This window comes from Dipodomys merriami, unplaced genomic scaffold (genome assembly GCF_024711535.1).
Source record: "Dipodomys merriami isolate MVZ:Mamm:240054 unplaced genomic scaffold, mDipMer1.0.p SCAF_684, whole genome shotgun sequence".
Lineage (NCBI taxonomy): Eukaryota > Metazoa > Chordata > Mammalia > Rodentia > Heteromyidae > Dipodomys > Dipodomys merriami.
The window spans coordinates 18513-42405 of NW_027206273.1; positions in this window are offsets into that span (position 1 = coordinate 18513).

Genomic DNA, 23893 nt, shown 5'->3' on the forward strand with positions numbered 1-23893 from the left:
TTCAAATAGCTGTGTTTCTTTCAGAAATAGATTACACATAAACAAGTTAAAAGATGAGAACCAGTATTGGTGGTGCATTCTTTAAAAATAGCAGTCAAATAACTATTAACCATAATTCCAAAATAATAATCAAATGCTCTTGAAAAGAGAAGATTGTAAGCAGAATATACAAAAAGTGATAGTGCCAGCACTGCTTCAGGAGCTGCTGTCTGATATTTAAGATTTCTAGTAAATGACAATTTTAATCAAGATTAAATGCTTTCAGGAACCAAATTTTTTCTAGTTATATTTTATTGAAGGAATATGTTATTCAAAATTAATGAAAGGGTAACAGGTTATAACCTGTAGAAAGAATGCTTACACACTCATTGTGGTAGGCATTAAATACCTTCCCAAAATATCTATAGTCCTGAAATATCTAATCAATCAAATGTAGATTTACATTTTATATATAAGTTTGTAAAATAATCACCTTTCATTGCCCAAGGAACACAAATTTGAATAATTATCAGATGGGCAAAGTATACTCAAAAGTCCCAGTTGTAGTTCGAAAGGGACATCATTAGGTAAGAAACATCAGAAAGATGTAAAGATGCTACATTAGAAGATTAAGAAAAAGACAAGAACAAACATACTGAAGTTTCTGGGAAGCGGAACAGGAAGTATATGCCTTTTCCACTAGATTCACCTGAAAAATATTTTAGCTCTGTAGGAGGCTCTATTTTAATCTAGTGAGACTTATTTTAGATTTCTGTCCTTTAGAAATGTAAATGATAAATACGGATTATTCAAGACAATTATCTTGTAAAAATATTTTACAGCAGATTTGGTGTAGTAAGCTAAATCAACTACAGCCTTTTCCTGATGCAACTACAAGGATACCACGAATCCTAGTTTCTGAGAATAAGAAAAAGTTGCCACCAGCTTTATACACATGTAAGATGTACATACTACTAAGGGCCTTGCATTAATGAAGTCTTGAATTCCTAAATAATATTTAAACAAGAAGCTCCCTATCTTCATTTTCATATTTGGGGATCACTAAGTACCAAAGTTATGTGGAAGGCTAGGGTAAGAATATAGAAATGAAATATGTCTCCTGTTATTATAAAGATAAATTATGTTATTTTGATTTACAGTTTCTAAGATAATAAAAAATAAGGTAAAACCGAAATGGTAACTCAATCTTTTCTCCTTCCTAACTTTCCAACAGAAATTAGAGAATCCAGTAAAGATAAGCAATCCCAGGATAGTATAGGATGTTATAGGATCACCGGATGGTGAAAAAGAAGTTAACAAAAATGGGTTCCATGGAACAATGGGAAAAAATATCTACACCTACAGATTGTGATATAGCTAGAAAATAGTTTGCCCTATGCTAAGTCTTTGACATTTTAGCTACTTTCATCCCTTAGGAAATGACTTTATTAGTACTCAAGGGTTTGCAGCTTATAACCCAGCAACAAATAATGCTTCTAAATGTAAACAAGCATGATACTAAGAGTAACCAAGGCTACTTGCATTGCTATAGCTGATAAAGTAGAATGATCTTGGGGAATAGTCAAGCAATCTTGAACTTTTTTATACCTTTCTTCTTCTCCAACACAAGAAGTCCTAGTCTAGATATGTAAAATTTCAATAAAAGATTTTTATGCTTTTTATCGTTCACATTAAAGCAAATACACTTTTCCTTTTTGCAAGCCTGACTTTGAACCAGTCAGACCCTCACCATATTTTATAGACAAACGTTTACTGCTTTGGCTTAGGCGTTTTCTTTCCTTTGGTTGTTGCTCTCTATTATTTTCACAACTACATAGAAAAAAAGATAAATCCATTTTACTTATGTTGGATTGTTCAAAGTCTAGCTGTCTTCAGTTTTCTGTTCCCTTCTTCACTGTTAATTGAAGTTTAATTATTGCTCTTTAAATGATAACAAAAACGTGATACTTTAACGTATATTCTCATTGAAACCAGTGAATACAGGAGTGTAGGCGATTGTTTTATAATTGTTTCAAATATTTTCCTTGGCTATTTTCATTATTCCCTTTGTTCCTGTCTTCTAATCAGGAACACAAGGTTACACAAAAGAGCTTCCTAAGGAATAGGATGTTAGGCAGAAAAAAACAGATATATAATTAAAGGTTTTCATCTCTTAAGAGACTGAAAAGCTCAGAAGACATTGTGTTATTACTTGTACAGTTAAGATGACTTGAATGTTTTGGTTCTTAAAATAATTCAAATGCATGTAAAATGTTACAGTTGTTCCAAAAAATGATTATGGTTTATATTTTTCTGCTTTAATGAGATGAAACCTCTTACAAGGTTGGAGGGCATATTTATTTTAGGGTAGAAGGGGTAATCTTAGAAAGCCAAGGGAGTTTCCTAAAACAACACTGCCTATCACATATCAGTTAATTATATTTATGACATATAAGTATATAAACATACAAATATGAATTGAGTGAGAAATGTGTGATTTACACAATTGATTCAATGACATTTAAAACCAGAGTTCACTTCTCTACGTTTATATAAACTAGTATATCTAGTGAGGATTTAAAGTTTTTATAATACATATTTTAACATTTATACCAAAATATTAGTTTATTTGTAACTGTTTACTTTTAATTTTTGTCGGTCATGGAGCTTGAAATCTTGACCTGGACGATGTCGGTCAGGTCTTCAGTTCAAGACTAGTTATCTACCACTTGAGCCACAGCCAGTTTTCTGGTGGGTCATTGGAGATAAGGGTCTCATGGTCTTTCCTGCCTAGGCTGGCTTTGAGCCATGATTCTCAGCTCTCAGCATCCTTAGTAAATAGCGTTACAAGTATGAGCCATTGGAGCCTAGCAACATAATTATTTTTTACACATTTATGAAATATGAAGTGATATTCCCATTCATTTATATGTTGTTTAATGATCAAGCCACATCATATCCATTAATTTCTGCATGTAACATTTCTTTATGGGGAGAATGCTCAAAAAGTTATCTTCTGACTGTGATGAAATATCTATTCTTAAGTATAATCACTTTGCTTCTTGTAGTATAAAATTAATATATTTACTTTTAATCATGGAAGTTTGCTAATTAAAGTTATATAAAACATGAATTGTAAAGTGAAAGAAATTCATAGTTACTTTGCTTGTTTAAAGAAAATAATTATGCATTTTTTCAATTATATTTCTTTGGGAATATGTAGCATTCATTGATTTAACTGTTAAAATTGATAACAGTTACATTATATCAAGTAGATTCAAATTGTATTTGAAAATTACACACTTAACACAAATATACTTCATTTTCTTCTAAGACATAATTAAAATAGTAGTATAGCAAAGCTTGGTGTTAGTTGTTCATGTGTAGAATCATAGAAACTCAGGAAGCTAACACCTGAATATTTTAGCTCAATATCAGTCCAAACAGAAAAAAATGTGAAAATTTAACTCCAATTAGCCAGCAGGAGGCAGAAGGTGAGGATGTGGCTCAAGGAATAGCGTGTCATCAGCCCTGAGCAAAAAATACAATGGAGACCATTAAACATTGTGTTCAAGCACTAAAAATGGAATATACACAAAAGACAACAACAAAAAAATAGTATGAGCATCAGTAATGAAGACAAAATAGTAGAAAAGATCATGAGAAATATTGTGAAAACATCTGGAAGACAGAAATTATTAGATAGAATTTTGATTCATGAGAGGTAAAAGTAACAGTATAATTTGGACAATCTCATTGTAGTCATATGTGTTGAAACATGGCTATTAGGTAACATGTGAAAGAGCAGACTGGATTACCTGACATATCAGACTTCGTCTGTAACTATGCATTATCTCACTCTGCAAAAATCTAAAATCGTGCTTGTTAATTTAAAAAAAACCTCATGTTAGAGACTGTTTGGTCCACAAAGAATGGGGTCCTTATTTTGAGGCTTCAGACCAGTGCTTTTTTTTTTTATAACCACACCTGTTTTACCCCTCTTCCCTGGTGCAGCTATACCTTACTAAGCTGGCACCAAGCCAAGGCTTTGAACTAGACCTCCCTGCCTTTTTACATTTAGAAGCATTATTTGTTGCTGGGTTATAAGCTACAAACCCTTGAGTATTAATAAAATCATTTCCTAAGAGATGACAGTAGCTGTGTAAACAAACCTAAACTGTCAAAGACTTAGGATAGTGAAAACTAATTTCTAGCTATATCACAATCTGTAGGTGTAGATTTTGTTTCCCATTGTTCCATGGGACGCATTTTTGTTAACAAATCGTATTCTGCTGTCTTTTCATAAGAAATCATAGAGGTGATTTTTTTGCCTCTTATTCAATTATATCTAATATTTTAAAGTAGATTTGTCCTAATATAATATTAATTTAATCGATTATTTCATTAGGGTGATGGTGGTCTGATTTTTTTCCAGTACATCTTATCGCTTACAATAAATGAGAACATGTTGTATCAGTATCCTATTAATATAACAAAATACATTATAAAATTAACTTAAAAGGAGGAAAGATAAATCTTGACTTCTGATTTTATACATTTCATTGTATGTTTCTTATCCTCATTGCTTTGGATTGCTGGTGGCACAGTACCCCATGTCAGGAACATGTGATGGATTATTTGTATTCATGGAAGCGAGGAAGTAAAGAAGAGGTGGAATAGGAGTGGGGGAAGGGAGAAAGAGGAGCAGGGGAAGAGGGAGAGGGAGAAGGAAAAAGAGAAGGAGAAAGAGAATTAAAAGAAGGAAGAGGAAGAAAGGACTTTGATGTTAACATCCTCTTTGATCACAAGTTCTCAGTGACCAAATCTTTATGACTATGCCCACTTGAAAGGGTTCACCTTTTTACGGCAACATAGTGAAAGCTAATTATTAATCCCAATCCTTTTTGTTTTCAGATTTCATTTATTGCGCGGTGGATAGATACATCTATACAATTGTGATAACTTCTGTTCCTAAATATTTACATGACTTAATCAGAGAAGCTATTTGGCATAAAGGTGGTTGGGTTATACAATTGCTGGAGAAATGAATGAAATATTTAGAGGACAAATGCTTTTAATTTGACAGATAAGGAAGTTTCAAGAGATTTCATTTTTTTAAATTTAATTTTATTTTATTGTGAACATACTGTACAGAGGAATTACAATTACATGGGCAGGATAATGCGTACATTTCTTACCAAGCATTGCAGCCTCCTCCTTTGTTTACTCTTCACACCCCTTCCCAGCCTTCCCCCTCCCCCCATCCCAAACCTTCACCTTCCCCCCCTCCCCCATCCCCCTCCCGCACCAACGTTGTAAAGCTCGTTTTGGACATGACAACTTGTACTTCTCATTGTTGCAACAGGTTCACCTGTATCCTTAAACAACTGGTTTTTCCCCATCTCCTCCAGTTATACTGACATCAAATATAGTGAAAGCAGGGGTTATACTGTGGGGGAGGGACATACAAAGCAACAAAGAGATAATCTTATAAATGCTTTAGAAACACATGCATAAAAGAAAAAAACATTAAAATACGCATCTAAGGGTTCATTTTCCTGACATCACATTATCTGACCTTTTCCGCTTGACTCATACATATACTAGATATTACAAATAAGGGAAACCATGGGACCTATGTTTCTTTGGGACTGGCTTAATTCACTTAATATAATTTTTTACAAATTTTTCCATTTCCTAACAAATTGGGCAATGTCATTCTTTCTGATTGAGGCATAGAATTTCATTGTGTATATATACCACATTTTCTTGATCCATTCATCTACTGAGGGGCATCTGGGTTGGTCCCATATCTTAGCTATGGTAATACTGCTGCAATAAACATAGTTGTTCTGGTAGCTTTAGTGTGGTCTTGTTTGTAAACATTTGGGTAAATGCCCAAAAGTGGGATTGCTGGGTCATAGGGGAGTTCTATGTGAAGTCTTTTAAGGAACCTCCATACTGCTTTCCAAAGTGGTTGAACAAGTTTACATTCCCACCAACAATGAAGTAAGGTTCCTTTCTGTCCACATCCCCTCCAGAATCTGTTTTTGTTAGAGTTCTTGATTTTTGCCGTTCTAACTGGAGTGAGGTGATATCTCAATGTTGTTTTGATTTGCATTTCTTTTATGGCTAGGGATGTTGAACATTTCTTCATGTGTCTATTGGCCATCCTTCTTTCTTCTTCAGAGAAGTTTCTCTTTAAATCTTTAGCCCACTTACTTATTGTGCAGTTGTTTCTTTGAGGATTTGTTGTTGGGGGATTTAATTTTTTTGAGTTCCAAGTATATTTTAGATATGAGACCCTTGGCCGTTGTATGGCTAGTAAAGATCTTCTCCCAATCCTTGGGCTTTCTATTGATCTTGCTAGCTATGTCATTTGCCCTGCAAAAGCTCTGCATCTTTATGCAATCCCATTTGTCCAACCTATCTTTGATTTGTTGTGTTTCCGGGTCTCTATTCAGAAAATTTCGGCCTGAGCCAAGGAGACCTAGGGTTTCTCCTATTCCATCCTTTAATGTTTTCAGAGTGTCTGCTTTGAGTTCAAGGTCTTTGATCCATTTTTAGTTGATTCGGGTGCAGGTTGATATATAAGGATCTAGCTTAAGTTTTCTACATGTAGTTAACCAATTTTGCCAGCACCATTTAATGAAGAGGTTATCTTTCTTCCATTCTATTGTTTTAGCTCCCTTATTGAATATTAGATGGCTATAGGTCTATAGGTTCATTTCTGGGTTTTCAATTCTATTCCATTGGTCCTCAGGTTTGTTCTTATGCCAATACCAAGATGTTTTGATAACTATGGCTTTATAGTAGAGTTTGAAGTTTGTTATTGTTATTCCTCCAGCAATGTTCTTTCCGTGGAGGAGCGTTTTTGCTATTTGGGGTCTTTTATTGTTCCATATGAATTTGTGGTTTGCCTCTTCTATTTCCTTGAAGAATGAGGTTGGAATTTTGATAGGTATTGCGTTGAATTTGTACATAGCCTTGGGAATAATTGCCATTTTCACAATGTTAATCTTTCCAATCCAGGATCATGGGAGGTTTTGCCATTTTTTAAGTTCGGTGTTGATTTCCTTTTTTAAGATTTTAAAGTTTTCATCATAGAGGTCCTTCACTCCTTCGGTTAAGTTAATTCCTAGGTATTTTATTTTTTGTGGGGCTATTACAAACGGAGTTGCTTTCCTAATTTCAGCCACACTTTTCTCATTGTTGGCATACAGAAAAGCCATTGATTTTTTGGGGGTTAATTTTATAACCTGCTACTTTGCCAAAGTTTTGAATCAGCTTGAGTAATTTGTGAGTGGAGTATATGGGATTCTTTAAATACAAGATCATATCATCTGCAAAGAGGGAGAGTTTTATTTCTTCTTTCCCTATTTGGATCCCCTTTATGTCTCCATCTTGTCTTATTGCTGTAGCTAGGCATTCTAATACTAGATTGAAGAGAAGTGAAGAGAGTGGACATCCTTGTCTTGTTCCTGAGTTAAGAGGAAATGGCTTTAGTTTTTAACCATTGAGTATAATGCTGACTGTAGGTTTGTCATATACAGCCTTTATTGTATTGAGGAATGTTTTGAGGAAGGTTTTAAAACCTTCATCATAAAGGGGTGTTGGATCTTGTTGAATGCTTTTTCTGCATCTATTGAGATAACCATGTGGTTCTTATTCTTGCTCCTGTTGATGTGATGAATAATATTAATTGATTTGCGTATATTGAACCAGCTTTGCATCCCTGAAATGAATCCTGTTTGATCATGGGGTATGATTTTTTGGATGAATTGTTGAAGTCGATTGGCCAAAATTTTGTTGAGAAATTTTGCATCAATGTTCATCAAATAAATGGGTCTATAGTACTCTTTCTTTGATGAGTCCCTGCCTGGTTTTGGGATGAGGGTTATGATGGCTTCATAGAATGTATTCGGTAGTGAGATTTCTCTTTCAATTTCATTGAAGAATCGGATGAGTATTGGTGTGAGCTCTGCTTTGAAGGCCTTGTAGAATTCCGCTGTAAAACCATCTGGTCCTGGACTTTTCTTAGCTGGGAGGTCTCTTATTGCTGTTTCGATTACAATGCTTGATATGGGCCTGTTGAGCTGGTTCAACTCATCTTGGTTTAGTTTTGGCATGGCAATATTTGCTAGGAAAAGGTCCATTTCTGTCAAGTTTTCAAACTTATTAGCCTAAAGTTTTGATAAGTATTCCCTTATAGTATTCTGAATCTTGGTTTTTTCCGTGGTGATGTTTCCATTTTCATGTCTGAGTTTATTAATTTGGGTGTGTACGCTCCTTTTTCTGATAAGATTTGCTAAGGGTCTGTCAATTTTGTTAAGTTTTTTGAAGAACCAACACTTTGTTTTGTTGATCCTTTCTGTAGTTTTTTTTGGATTCTAATTCATTTAATTCTGATTTAATTTTGATTATTTCTTTCTGTCTAATGGATTGGGTTTTATCTTGCTGCTCTTTTTCAAGGAGGTTTAGATGTGTCATTAAATTGCTAGTTTCAGATCTCTCCAATTTGTTGATGTAGGAGCTCAGAGCTATAAACTTGCCTCTGAGTACTGCCTTTGCTGTGTCCCAGAGGAGCTGGTAATTTGTGTGTTCATTTTTGTGGAATAGCATGAACATTTGAATTTCCTTTCTGATCTCTTCCATGACCCACTCTTGATTCAGCAGTGTGTTTTTCAGCCTCCATGTGATATCAGACTTTATTTGGTGGCTTTTGGTGTTGAGTTCTAATTTTATTCCCTTGTGGTCAGAGAGAATGCAAGGTATAACTTCAATGTTTCTGAATTTAGACAAGCTTGCTTTGTGGCCTAAAATGTGGTCTATTTTAGAAAACATTCCATGTGCTACTGAGAAAAACGTGTATTCTGATGCTGCTGGGTGAATTGTTCGGTAGATGTCTGTTAAGTCTAGTTGATCTATGCAGCTGTTTAGATCTGCGGTTTCTCTGTTGAGTTTTTGCCGAGTTGATCTATCTAGTGGGGAGAGTGGTGTGTTAAAATCCCCAACAATTAATGTCTTTGGATCTATATGGGATTTGAGGGAAAGTAATGTTTCTTTGATAAATTTGGGTGCTCCATTGTTTGGCGAAGAGATATTTAGAATTGTAATATACTCCTGAAGGAGAGATCCTTTAAGTAGTATGTAGCGACCTTCTTTATCTTTTCTCACGAATTTTAATTTGAAGTCTATTTTATCTGATATTATGATTGAAACTCCCGCCTGTTTATGGGGGCCATTTCTTGGTAGATTTTGTTCCAGCCTTTAACATTGAAAACGTGTTTGTTTTTACGGGCAAGATGTGACTTCTGCAGGCAGCAGATAGAAGGGTCTTGTTTTTTAATCCAACTAGACAGTCTATGTTGCTTAATTGGAGAGTTCAGGCCGTTAACGTTAAGAGATAGGACTGAGAGGTATTTGGGAGTTCCTGCCATGTTATCCACCTTATTGGGGGCTCCGAAATGTGGGTTCAGACTATGGTTCTTGGATTCTCAGTTTGGGTGCAGTTTCTTGGCCTTTGTTGTGGTCTTGTTGGTTTTCTATGTGTAGGACATCTTTAAGAAACTTTTGTAGGGCTGGTTTGGTGGAGATGTATTGTTTCAATTTTTCTTTGCTATGGAAGGTTTTTATTTGACCTTCAGTTATGAAGGAGAGTTTAGCTGGGTTCAGTATTCTTGGTTGATAGTTGTTTGATTTTAGGGCATGGCATATGTCATTCCAGGCTCTTCTTGCTTTGATTGTCTCTGCTGAGAAATCTGAGGTGATTCTAATTGGTTTCCCTTTGTAGGTGATTAACCTTTTCTTCTTGACAACTTTAAGGGTCTTTTCCTTGGTTTGAGTTGATCCTGTGTGGATTATAATGTGATGGTGGGATGTCCTATTCTGGTCTGGTCTATTTGGGGTTCTAAAAGCTTCTTGTATCTGAATAGGCCTAACTTTTTGCATGTTTGGGAAGTTCTCTGCTAGGATCCTGTTAAACAAATTTCCTAGACCATTAACTTCTGTTTCTAGGTGCTGCTCTACACCAATTATCCTTAGATTAGGCCTTCTGATGTTGTCTTCCAGGTGTTGGATAGATCTATCATATTTCTTGGACTTGTCTTGGATGGTTGTATGTTCTTTCTCTGTAATATCTAGGCTGTCTTCAATCCCTGAGATTCGATCTTCTGCATGGTCTAACCTGCTGTCAAGACTCTCTACTTTGTTTCTTATCACTTTTCCTTCTAATTGGTCAGCTTGGATGGCTTCAAGTTTTTTGTTGAAGCTCTGTTTTAGGTCTTGTATGAATTTCTTTACTTCCTAAATTTGGTGTTCAGTGTTTGTTCTCAAATCACTTAGTTGATTGGTTATGGTTTCTTTGGACTCCCATTCCTTCTGTTGGCTTCCATTCAGCATTCCCTTTGTGGTCTCCCTGACTTCCTTCAGCTCTTTGTTAATGGATTCCATGAATGCCTTAATGATCTTTGTGTATTATCTACCTGCTCTCTCAATTCCTGAATTACTCTTTGATTAGATTCCTCCCGTTTGTGGGATTCCTGCAGTTCTCTTTCTTCACGTTCGTGGGATTCCTGCAGTTCCCTTTGAGTGTTAGCCTGCTCACGCCATTCCTCCTTTCTCTTTGAGTATTCTCAAGTTGTTCACGCAAATCCTGTATCAGTTTTTGAGCAGCTTCCTTACGCTTATGATATTCCTGTATAAACTTTTGGGATGCCTCCTCTCTCTCCCTATCACGGTCATACAGAGTCCTTTGTAAGTTGTCAAACTTCTCATTTGTCATGTTTGCCACCAGTGTTTGAAGAGCTATTTGGGAACTCTCCTCTGGGTTGTTCATTATCTGATCTGACCCCTGATTATCAAGATTGGGAATTGAAATACCCGTATTTGCCTTTTTTTGTGTGTTTTTCTGGCTTACTCTTCCCATTTGAGATGAAAATAACACCAGTTTGTGCTAGAACACTATCTTAAGGCAACCATCAACCAACATTTGCATTTATACAGTCAATAGTCTACAGATACAATCTAATTCAATAGATACATCTATTCAACATCAAACAACTATACATTAATGGGCTTCGAACCGCAGAGAAGAATTTGGAAAAACAGAAATTTTTAGGGTTAGGGAGAGATGTGGGTAAAAAATAGGAATAGATTGGTGTGGGGAGGCATAGGGAGAGTTAATAATGTCCTAATCTCAATGCCGGAAATAGGTTGGGTAGGATGCAAGTAGAGAGAGAGAGAAAAAGAAGAAAGGGAAAGGGAAATGAAAAGAGACCAGAAAAAAATAGAAACATAAAAATTAATATTATTATGGAGATTAAAAGACCATCTATTTAGAGAGGAATGTGAGTATATTAATAGAAGGGTAGGGACATAGAGGAGAAGTGTAAAACTTAAGAAAATTCTTAAAATATTATATAGGTATAAAGAGGTAGTGCTGCTATTAAGGAATTTAAATCTCAGAGGTTTTGAATTGAGAAATAAATTTGTGGATTAAGTGTGTACACAATGTTGGATAGGGTCTACTAGTTAACTACGGTTTTATCTGAGGATGTGCAGGACAAGAGTTAAGTCACATAAAGAAGATCAAATGAGAGGAAAAGGTGAAAAGGATTAGAAAGGGGGAAAAAACATGAGAAATTCAGTAGAGCTAGACAAAAAAACAAAAAGATAGTTAAGAAAGAAAGAAAAAGAGAAAGAAGACAAGAAAAGAAAGGAAAACGCACATTCATGTATTCCTAAAATAAAAATTATAAGAGGAAAAAAAAGTTACTGGAAAACAATTATTTTTTCAAAAAAGGCAAAAATTAAAGATTAATAAAATTTTTCGAAAAGGAAAAAAAATTATATATATATATATATATATAAGATACCAAAAAAAAAAAAAAAGAAGAAAAAAACAAAAGAAAAGAAGAGGCAGAAAGAAAAAAAAGTTCCTTGATTTTTTAAAAAAATTTTTTGGGAGGTATGGGAAAAATCCTGTATCTCCCTTTTGTCTGTAAACAGCCTCTTGTTGGAGTCTCTGTTCAGCTTGAGGTCCTGTGGCTTGATTGGTTTCTTAAGTCAGTTTGTTCGAACAGGCAGAAAAATGCTCTGCTTTACCCAAGATTTTGAGATCCCCTCCCAGATTAGTTTACTGGGAGGGTGATCTGCTTTGAGAATCACAAAAAAGGGGGATGCAGTGGTGAGGCTAGATTCTGGGTAGAGTTGAGGCCTTTCAACAATCAGTAGCTTTTTCCTGGGGCTTTTTCTGAAAAAAACTCACAGAGCCCAGCCTGGAGTCACTCTCAGGGTTTCTGTTTTTCAATTGATTGTTGAGGCTGCTAGCGGGAGGGGCAGCCTCTGGCTCTGGTTACCCAGTGGGGAAAGCCACTCCAATGGCTGGTGCCTGAGCTGGGTGACTTTTCCCTGGATGGAGCCGAGTCTGGCAGGTCACTTTGCCGCCGTTAAGTTCTTGTGACCTGCTAAATGACTCATTTTATTCCAAGGCCTGTGTTGGAGCTGGCAGCTCCTTCGAGCTTTGTTGGTATCCAAGATGGAGATCACCGGTGCTGGGGGAGGAGGGGTGGCCTTACCTCCTCTGCTCCCTGAGAAGGAGTGAGGACGTCGGGCTTCTACTCACATCGAGTCTTGGATCCTGGGTCGTCTCTGGTCTGCACACTGCAGGATGAAGATGTTCGCTCCTTGTCTGTTCTTGCTGGTGTTGAGTAGAATCCGCTCGCCAGCTGCATCTGGCTCCTTCGTCCTGGACTCTCTGTGTGAGCGCTCAGTTATGGCCCCGGCTGCGTTCTCCGCCGCGACCCTTCCGCCGCCACGGTGGTGGCTGCTGGCAGGCGCTAAAATATGTCTTTTTGCCTTGGCTTCCCCTCTCTTGTCTAACTCTCTGTCCTGTGATGGCACACTTGGTGTGATTCTCTGGCTTAGGACTGTTCACTGGAACTCTAAAACTGCTTTCTATGTGAGAGCTTTTTCAGATTCCAGCTTCTCCTCTGCCATCTTCTCACTTCTTCAAGAGATTTCATTTTGACCTTCAAAAATGACTATTTCATCTAACTAATAATGACTTGAATTTTTCATAATTTTATGGCATTTCCATTCAAGTATGTGTCATCTATAGTGAGGTTCTTTGTTTCTAGTTGAAGTAACAATAAATATTATCATGATCATTTATTTTTTAGTTATTCTATAGAGAGTAGCTATTCAAAAATAAGTTCTATTAAAGTCTGTTGGAATAATTGGATAACTGATGGAATATAGTTCTTTAGTTATCTCATTGAGATTGATTCATTTCTAAAATCACTATTGACATAAAATACATGAAATTCAGTGTTTCTCTGAAATGACTTGTTATTCAAACCTGAGAAATACATGACAAATAACTGAGATTTTTATATACCCCAAAAATATTGAATCTACTTTTTTCTGTCAAATATAGCTTATGTTTAAAGGAAGAGAAAATTATGTGACCAAAGTATACAATATTTAATGTAATGTAAAATTGCTTCATTCAGCCTGACAGAGCGTGTTACTTTTAGTGTACATGAGAAATTTGATTAATGATTCTTTTTCACTTTTGAATAATAGAATATTTCAATTTGTCCAAAGATTCTGTCATCTAAACCTTTGAGTGTATATTTTTTTCATAAAAATGAAAACTAGTTTTCACAGTGCACGTTCAAGTTTAATAACTAAATAAATATCTAAACCGTAATTTGTTAAATTGAGCCTCTAAAATTCATATAATATGGAATTTAATTTATTCTTGCAGATATTAAATCTGTGCTAAGTGTAGGTGTCTCAAGTTTGTAATCCTTGCTACTCAGGAAGCTGCGGTTCAAAGCCCAAACACATCACAACTCACACAAATATCACACGCAAATCATAACACACACACACACACACACACACACACACACACACACACACACACACACACGCACACACACACACAAAGCCAAAAACGGAATTCTGGCTCAAATGACAGAGAAATATCTTTGAGGGAAAAAAGAACATAAGTTACAGGTCTTGAGTTAAAATCACAAGAACAACACACACATACACAATATTATGTCTAAATTCTTATTTTTGTTTGAAGAAATAAACAATATCATGAAATGTAATGTTTGTTGCATATCTTGCAACGGTTGTGAAATTGTTTTCAGTATAATTTGTCAAAATATAACAGGATATTTAAATTAATATTAATCTAGTTATATTTATAATTACTCATAATAGCTTGGAGTACAACAGTTGGTATATTTTCTATAGCCATAAGAAATATTTTCAGTAAAAGAAAGAAAGGAAGATAGAAAGAAAGAAAGAAAGAAAGAAAGAAAGAAAGAAAGAAAGAAAGAAAGAAAGAAAGAAAGAAAAAAGAAAGAAAGGAAGAAAGGAAGGAAGAAAGAAAGAAAGAAAGAAAGATAGAAAGAAAGATAGAAAGGAAGGAAGGAAGGAAGGAAAGAAACAAGGAAGGAATGAAGGTAGGAAGGAAGGAAGGAAAGAAAAAGAGAGAGTAGGGATGGAAGGAAGGAGGGAGAAAGGAAAGAAGTAAAGAAGGAAGGAAGAAAAAAGGAAGGAAGGAAGAAATGAAGGAACAAAGGAAGGAAAGGAGGGTGAAAGCAAGAGGCAAAACTAATTTCTAAAATCTGCTATTAGTCCAACAGAAACTCCATGTAATTAACCCTTTAGTAAATTCAAGTTTGCAATTTTCACTTCTTTGCATGTTCTCCATGCATGAATGAAACTAACGAATAGAGGATCATGAATAACCAAGTGAATCTGTTTGCATCTGTAGTAATATACATGCAAATCGTTCTCTCATTGTCTATACATTACAAACAATTTACACTTATAAATATTCTAAAAATTATAAATAATCTAAAAATTGATGTAACCAACGAATGTCAATGTATTATATAATGTGAATATTAGTATTTTAGTGCTATTAACGTTACACTCTTCATGTTATATTAATTACAAAAAATTTATTATGTATTTTATCAGAGAAATTAATATCCTCTGATTTTGGTGTCTGTGAAAATCCTAATAGCAGAAAGTAATTAAAATCAAACGATATCTGTATTTGTTGGCTCAATCGAATATTTCTGAAAGCAATTAACTCATCAGAGATTCTTCAAATACATTAGAAGGGCCTTAGAAAGGCTGTACAATGTTTACATAGTTACCTATGATGTGATCCAAGAGCCATTAAACTATCATACTTCACTTTGCCATCACTATAATTATTCCCATTTTAAGAAGAATCATCCACATAAGTCAAATGTTATAAGCTTGTCCTTAAGTTATTATCTTCTATGAAATAATATCCACATGATATACTACCCTAAGTTAAAGCAAAAGTTGCAAAGTGTATTGGACGATGTAACTCCTTTCAGATACACATGTTGAAATTCTATTCCCCTGTCTGGTGACATTAGAATCAACCTTTTAGAGATGACCCTGCAATAATGATCCTGATTAAGGAAGCCCAATATAATTACACTGCCTTATGAATGTCCAGCAAATAATTATAATGAACCAGAAAGTGAACCCCCATGAGAAAAGGAATTGCTTGGAACAACCATTTTTATAATCAATGTTCAAGCTTCTAGAGTATGGGTAATATACTGCTTTTTATTTTATGCCACTTACTTTGAAGAATTCTCTTATAAAAGCCCAATGGCTAACAAAAAGCAAAGTAGTTTGTAGTTAAATATCACAAATTTTGATAAAAATATTTATAATATTTTATTATTTGAATTTTATTCTCCAAGTCTCCAGGTTAGAAATATTTTTAAATTGGAATTGAATTGAGGTTCAACTCTATTCAACTATCATAACTAAGTTTCAAAAAGTTTTTATCTTTAAGTAGTTGTACAAAGGAGTTGCCATTCACTGAAACAGTATATGGGATACAGTGTATCTTGATCAATATCACCCCTTTCATCATTCTCTTCCACCCCTCCCAATCAAGCCCAATTCTTACGTATGTCAATATTTTGTTATGGAATTACTTCCCATTAAACAAAGCAGTTTATATGTACAAGGCACCTGGAGTTGTGTTACGACTTCAACATCTCCACCCCCATTTCACATTACTCTTTCCTTTGTATATTTCAATTCTGGGAATTATACAATGGATTGTTGTCTGTATTCTATCCTTTTCCCCTTCAATTTCCTACCCCTCTCACATTGCCCCCCCACTGTCCTCTCTTGCAGTACACATTTACTCCTATTTATTTTGCTGGGCTTTGACAGTCTTTTAAGAGAATTATAGTATTTTCACTCTCCATGGACTATGACATTTCAGATAATTCATTTGTACCTCCTTGCAGCCCGTAAGTGGAATTGCTGGATAATAGGTAGCTCTCTATTCAGTTTTGTGAGCAACTTCCATAGTTTTTTCCAAAGTGATTGAACAAGATTACAGTCTCACCAACAGTGAAATAGAGTTTCCTTTGGGCCACAGCCATATCAGTATCTGTGATTGTTCATTTTTTCATAATGAAATTGTAACAGGGTTGAGATGAGTCTCAGTGTTGTTTGTTTTTGCATTTCTTTTATGGAGAGAGATGTGTCTATTTGCTATTCTTACTTCTTCTTAGAAGTTATCTTTAAGTAATTAACCATATATTAATTGGGTTCTTCTTTATTTGAGGGTTTATTGTTGTTGGGTTTAATTTTTCATTTCTAAATATGGGTTAGTTATGAAAACCCTTGTGTGATGATTAGCTAGTAAAATTCTTCTTCCATTCTGTTCTCTTTCTATATATCCTGCTAACTTTTCCTTTGCCATGAAGAAACTCTTCAGTTTGATGCAATTCTATTGATTCAGATAGAATAATATTACGCCATTCATAAGGAAATGGAAAGACTTAGAACAACATATTAAGTAAAGAAAGACACACTCAAAGAAATATAGGTTGCCTGATTTCCCTCACTTTTTTTATTACAATGTGCCTCTAATTCTACAAGTAAACACATTTGGATGGTAAAAGAGAAAACATTACACTTGGACATGATAAATTATATGGGATTTTAAACACAAAAGCTCAATAGTTATATGAATATTATCATATAAAATAATGTTCATCAAAATGCTCTCCAATAAATGATAATGAAAGATTTTTTATTGGTTAGCTTTTTCCTTCTTTCTTCTGATGATGATTTTTCTTTCTGCACCTTTGGTCTTATATGTAAGTTTTCAAAGGGCAAGGGGGAGCAGAAATGGTGGGACAAAGGGAGAACAAATGCAGCAGTGCTACTCAATAGACACTATATTAAAAATGAACTATACAACTTATAGGGGAAGGAGGTTGAAAGGGAAAAGCTGGGAGAACATTAAGGAAGAGGTGACACTTCAAAAAGAAATGTGCTCATTATCTGACTTATGTAATTCTAACCCTTCGGTACATCATCTTTAAAAATTAAAAATGGACCTCATAAACAGGCCAGAGTAGCTATACTAATAATAGATAAAATAGGCTTTAAATTAAAAGTGGTATGAAGGTATAAAATAGGCTTTAAATTAAAAGTGGTATGAAGGTAAAAAGAGACAAAGAAAGACATTACATATTGGTAAAGAAAACTATCCATTAGGAGGATATAACAATTCTAAATATCAATGTCATGAATCCTAGAGCTCCCAAATTTATCAGACAAATACTACTTACCCTAAAAACATGTATACCTCCAAACACATTGTTGGTTGCTTGAACACATCATTCTTACCTCTGGACAGGCCTGCCAGGTAAAAACTTAGCAAAAAGACTTCAGTGCTAAATAACTGTATTGGCAAACCATACCTAACAGATATCTACAGAATATTTCATCTAGCAGTGTCACAATATATATTCCTTTCAGCAGCCCACAGAACGTTCTCCAAAATAGATCATATCTTAGATCACAAGGAAAATCTGTGAAAATTCAAAAAAAATGAAATTACTCCTTGTACTCTGTCAGCCCATGATGGGACCAAATGAGATCTCGACATCAAAAGGCATCACAGAAAATTCTGAAACACAGAGACTGAATAACACATTGCTAAATCATCAGTGAATTACTGATGAGATATGGAGGGAAGTTCCAACGTTTATAAAATTCAGTGGAAGCGAAACAGACAAAATGCTACCTCCTCTGGGATACAACAGCACAGGCAATACTCAAGGAAAATTTATATCTTTGAGTGTGTACATCAACAAATCAGAACAATGTTGAATCAGCAATAGGAACTTGAAAAACAGGAACAAGCCAAACCAAAAACCAGTAGACAGAAATAATACAAATTAGAATAAAGAAATAAATGAGTCAGAGTCTCAAAAACCATACAGACAATCATAATTGACTTATCTTCTAGTAGCTGACAACTTCTCCCAATGAGCTCACAACTTCTCCCAATGAATGTCAATGTATCTATTTTCAGAGATAGACTCAAACAGCCCAAACCAGTGAACAAAGCAAACTATTAGGATTCTAAGAAACGACATTTTGTTGGCCTTTAAATAAATTTAGTCTGGTATTATTAAGGTGATTTATAGAGGGATTACAATTACATGAGTCAGGTAATGAGTACATTTCCTTTTATAAAATGTCTTCATTTCCCTCACTTGTTCCCAGTCCTACCCTCCTGTCCCTACCCGTGTTTTAAATAGTTCACTTTTATCAATGTTCAATGAACTCCATTGCTGCAATTTATCCCTAAAGCTCTGTGCCCACCCCTACCTTCCTGAAGACATACAATGAATATACCAGGCATGAGGTAAAGCCTATAGAATCATCACAAACTATAAACAACAACAATGAACACAAAAACAAAAAGGAGTTTTTTGTTTCCATATCACATACTTTGTTTCAGTATATATATTATATAAATATAATTATTTTTATTATAAAATCAATTCAGAAATTGAGGAGTGATAACAAAATTTTGCTTTCTATTTAATAATGCTTTTTATTCTAACATTAAAGATGTAAGTAACAAAATTGAACTCCTATGAAATTTGAAAGTTTTGATTTAAAGTTATATTTTCAAAAATTCTAATAGTTCCATTTCGGCAACCAAAATGAAAAACATGAATGTTTTATCCTCAAGAATGTCATTATTTCATGTGCAAAAAACTACAATAAGTGTAATATTAATGTAGTGGAAATAAGAAATCAAATAATTATGCAATGCATCAATTCCATAGATTATGAGATGTATTGATAAAATTAAACTTGTTTTAAGTAGATTACTTAAGACATGAAGCAAGTGATAATTTTCTTTTCTAGGTGGAATTGATATAGAAATCAAAGCCCAAAGATTGGAGAGTCCTGTGTGCTTGATGCATGGCAATTTACACATATGCTTGTCTCATCTCAAAGTTATTTTAAAATAACTGTGAACAGGAGTAGAATGAAAAGAATCACTCAAATGTTCACTTTTATTTTGTGACTAAATATGGCTTTTTATATGTATTTTATTTCAAAAATCTGGTAAATTTATTTAAGTCATACCAACAATAATGAGAAATAAACAGCCCCATGCTCCTTAAAAGACAATCAATAAAAAAAAGGAAATAACAAAGAAAAAAATGAACCTCATTTTGCATGTCGTCTTTTATATTGTGGTGCTTTGTAATTGTGGATTATATGACTATCTCATGAGTCTGGTCTTGAATCACTAGGGAGGGCTAGTGGAAGAAAATTTCAAAATCTAGAGCAGCTAACAGCTGTGCAGTTGTTTGTGGGTTTCACTACAGAAGCAGCAGGGCATATGATGTACAAAGGAAATGATTCCAGTGTTTTACAGGCCAGAATGTGATGAAAAGCATACTTTTATCTTCTTAGATGAAATAAGAAGACCACACTTTAAAAGATTACTAAACGATCAGCCCTTTAAATAGCATTGCCATCTTTTAGGCACTCCGGATAAGTCAAGTCCTTCATCTCCCCACAAACATTGCTGCCATTCACAATCATTGCTAAGGTGAATATCCAGTTCTTTTTGACATTTCAAATGGTTTAGGAGCAATATAAACAATAATACAAGTTGTTGAGTAAAGTTAATTTAGAATCAGTAAATAAATCATATTCAACTCTATAGCATAACCTTTAGGAAAAATGAATTAAGGAATATGGCATATCCTCTGTAATTTAATATTAGACATTAGGGCAAAATGCCAGAACCAGACTCAGCAGAAGGAAAGAGAAGTCTTTGATATGATATATTAAAGATTAACTAGGGAAAAGTAATTTTACCTACAGTTTCTATTATATGATAACATATTTTTGTCTACTAATCGGAGAGACTCAAAAAGATTTTTAATTATGATATGAAAAATGCATCGTCATGAATGAATGAAATCATGGAGTAGATGGCTCATTATTCTCATTATTTTGAAGGATCTGGTGTTTTTGTTTGTGTGGAAGTATGAATGTATTTTATGTCTGGGGAGGAAAGTTTGATTATTAGATAATTGTGTGATATCCAATGTCAGGAACCTAACATGAGTCAAAGTGGTAAATATTAGTGTATGTGTGTGTGTGTGTGTGTGTGTGTGTGTGTGTGTGTGTGTGTGTGTGTGTGTGTGTGTCGGTCGTGGGGCTTGAACTCTGGGCCTAGGCGCTGTCCCTCAGCTCCACAGCTCAAGTCTAGTGCTCTACCACTTGAGCCACGGTACCACTTCCAGAAGCTATTATTCTTATCACGAAAGGACTTCACATTGACAGGTATAATTACAAGAAGTAAAACGACAAATATTCACAGTGGCACAAAAATCCCTTAGGTGCCTAGCAAAACAGCACGTTTTTCCAGACACTGCATGTGGTATGAGCGTTTTGCAAACAAAGCTACCGTAGAAGATGTTGGACCCTAAACAATTGCATAAACCCAGTCCTTTATGACAGATTTAGCAAGGCCTATCTTGGAGATTCTTGTTAGGGACTTGATGAAAACTTTATAGTTTAGTTGTTATTACAGAATTCTTTTACACCTGTCCCTCAGCCATTAACTATATTTAACAAAGTTTCTTTTGCTCTAACATATTTTTTTGGCTCAGGAAACTCTTTTTTGTTTGTGAAAACTTGGTTGTTCACAACATAGACATGAGTCTTTTAAACCTTTTGAAACTGCTGTTTGCATAGAATTCTATGAGATGAGCTACTCTTTGTCAATTCTTAGGAATAAACTTACTTTGATTCAAAACTGGACAGCAGCTAGCTTGTTCTCCCTCCTAGAAATCCATCTGTGTAGACTTCTTTACATGTAAACAGACCCTCATTTACTTACAAAAGTCTGTCAGTGAGTCAAACCTAATTCACCCAATGAGGTGAATTCCTTTCCCATGCTTCCTTTACATTAAAAATACAAACAATTTTTACATTTTGTTGAACATTAAAAATGTTCAACAATGTGCATACTTTTTAATGTGAAGTGTGATTCCTATTTTCCATAATGTGAATCAAACAGAGAAATCAGTTTAAGATGTGAAAGAGCCTTTCAAACAGTCTTTGTCCTTGAAAATTTTCCTGGGTATGAATTTTTGGAGAAATATCCCTTTTCAAAGATAAAGGACTCATTTTTTTATATTGTGCTGGTACTCGGGTTTTAACTCCCGGCCTTGCGCACTACCTGTGTAAGGTCTGCTCGTGGATGGAGAGCAGACTCTATCCTACTTGCAGTAAAGTCTCTGCCCAATAACTTTGTTACTTAGGCAACTGGCACACCTGGAAGATGTCACATCTGCATCTGCTGAGGTCACATCTGAATTTGATGTGGCCACACCTATCTTCACCCATTCATAGACAAGGCCTAGCCCATGCCCAGACGTGCTCTTTCCCAGGTCTTTCCTAAGTCTTTCCCAGGCCTTTCCCAGCCGCGTGGAGGACCAACATGGCCTGGTGCCAGTGGGATTGATGAATAAACCTACTCTTTACCTTAATACCACATGTGTGGTGTGGTTCTTACTCAGCAACCTCTTTTTAAAAACATAACATAAATGGTGCCATTTGAACCCGGGAAAGGCTTAAAGTCAGGATAGGAAGTGGGATTCCCCTCCTTTTTTTTTCTTTCTTTTGCTTGTTTTTCCCTTTTTTGCTCTGAGGAATACTATAGTTCTGAAGGGCTTTTGGAAACCGGTCTGTCTAATGTGGACAAAGTGAATCAATTCCTTGCTGGCCTCTGCATCCACCTCCATGCTTGTACATTTTGGTGAGTGAACTACTCTCTAAGGGTTCTCTGTCGCTCAGTCTTCCTCCAAATGTGGTTCCACGCCGAAGAACCTGCTAGGCCTTTAACTGAAAGCCCAGTCACGTCTGGAGCTGAGGGCACTTGACTCTGGATGCTTCGCCACTCCCCCCTAGAGGGCTCAGTGGTAAGTTGTGGGGCTACTTCCATCCGATAAGCCCACCTTCACTCACTGATTACTTTTCTCACCTACACCCTTAATGGGGAGATGTGTAACTCCAGTGCCTTGAAACCCCTCTGAAATGTCTCCTGCACTCCCTGGATAGCCAGAGCACCTAATTTTTTAGTCTCTTCTCAGATTTAGACAATTTTTGCCTCTGCAATGGTAAATGGTCAGAAGTCTTTTCACTTTCAGGATCTCTTTGCTCTCTGCTAATCATGTCCAACTTCGTGTATCTCTCCCTTTCTTTTCTACAACTTTTTGGATTGTGCCCTGAAGTGTGGAATGAGAGTTTCATCCCGGGTACCTCCTCTAGCTTCCCTATCAAAGACTAGCCAATCTAGGCTTCATCTATCTGTTCAGGCTTTCTTTGCATTTTTTCAGAAATTCACCATCGTGAGTTTGCCATCTTGGCCACAGGGTGGGTTCTTGGCCACATGGTGGGTTCAGGGTTTGTTCCTATCTGACCCATACCTTTCCACCAAGTTTACTACTCCTCCATCCATCTATTCTATTGTATCTTGCTAACTAGTTGCTCTTTTCTCAGACCCTGGTAACTGAGGCCCAAATATCTGATGTGCTTTGTTAGCAAAGATGTCTAAATATTAATGTAAAAAATTTTAGATTTTGAGTTTTGCCTTTTTGGTTTTGTGTTATGTATTCTAGTACTGACTACATGATTCTAAAATATTGGGTATATCTGTGCTAAGATTCTCACATCTAACGAGTTTTGTCATTGCAGGATATTACTTGGTCAATTCTTGGTAAGGACCAGGTAAACTCTATTTATTCTATTTGATCTCCATTTTATTTAATTGGAAATAATAAAGAGTTTTCATGACAAAGATTGCAATTCAAAGCCAACCGGGGCTAAAAAAATCCCTAAGACTCCATCTCCCAACTAACCTGCAAAGAGTTATGCTGGAAGTATGGCTGAAGATTCTTAACTATAACCAGCCAAACAGTGGAAGTGGTACTGTAACTCAAAATAGTAGAGCACTAGCCTTGAGCAGAAGTGCTCAGGCACAGTACCCAGGCCTTGAGTTCAAATCTCCATGAATACTCACTGAGACAAGTCATCCCAGAAACGAGCACCTAGACTCAGCCAGTCTGGGGAACAAGGGACCATGGAGAGGAGTAAGAGGAGATGATGTCATATCAGCCATTTTGTGCCTGCCCTTTCAAAATTAACCAGAGCCAGGAGGAATATAAGTAAGAAGCCTACCATTTAATGTTAATACCTGTTTACCTTTTAACTGGATGGGAATTCACATTCTTGCCTTTGTTACCTGAATTCTCCTCTACCTAATCACCAGATAGGGACATTTCTACCAACATTTTTCAGCCCCAAATCCTTCCACTTTCCATTTATTTGCTCTCTAAATAATTTTTTTCAGCCCCTCAATGCCTCATGAGATTTTCTCTAGACTTCATCCAAGAGACTTGCCTCCGACAGACATTAACAAAGGACTCACACTCACCAAGGGACAGCTGCAGCTCATTGCCTTCTCTGGGATGGGACCAAA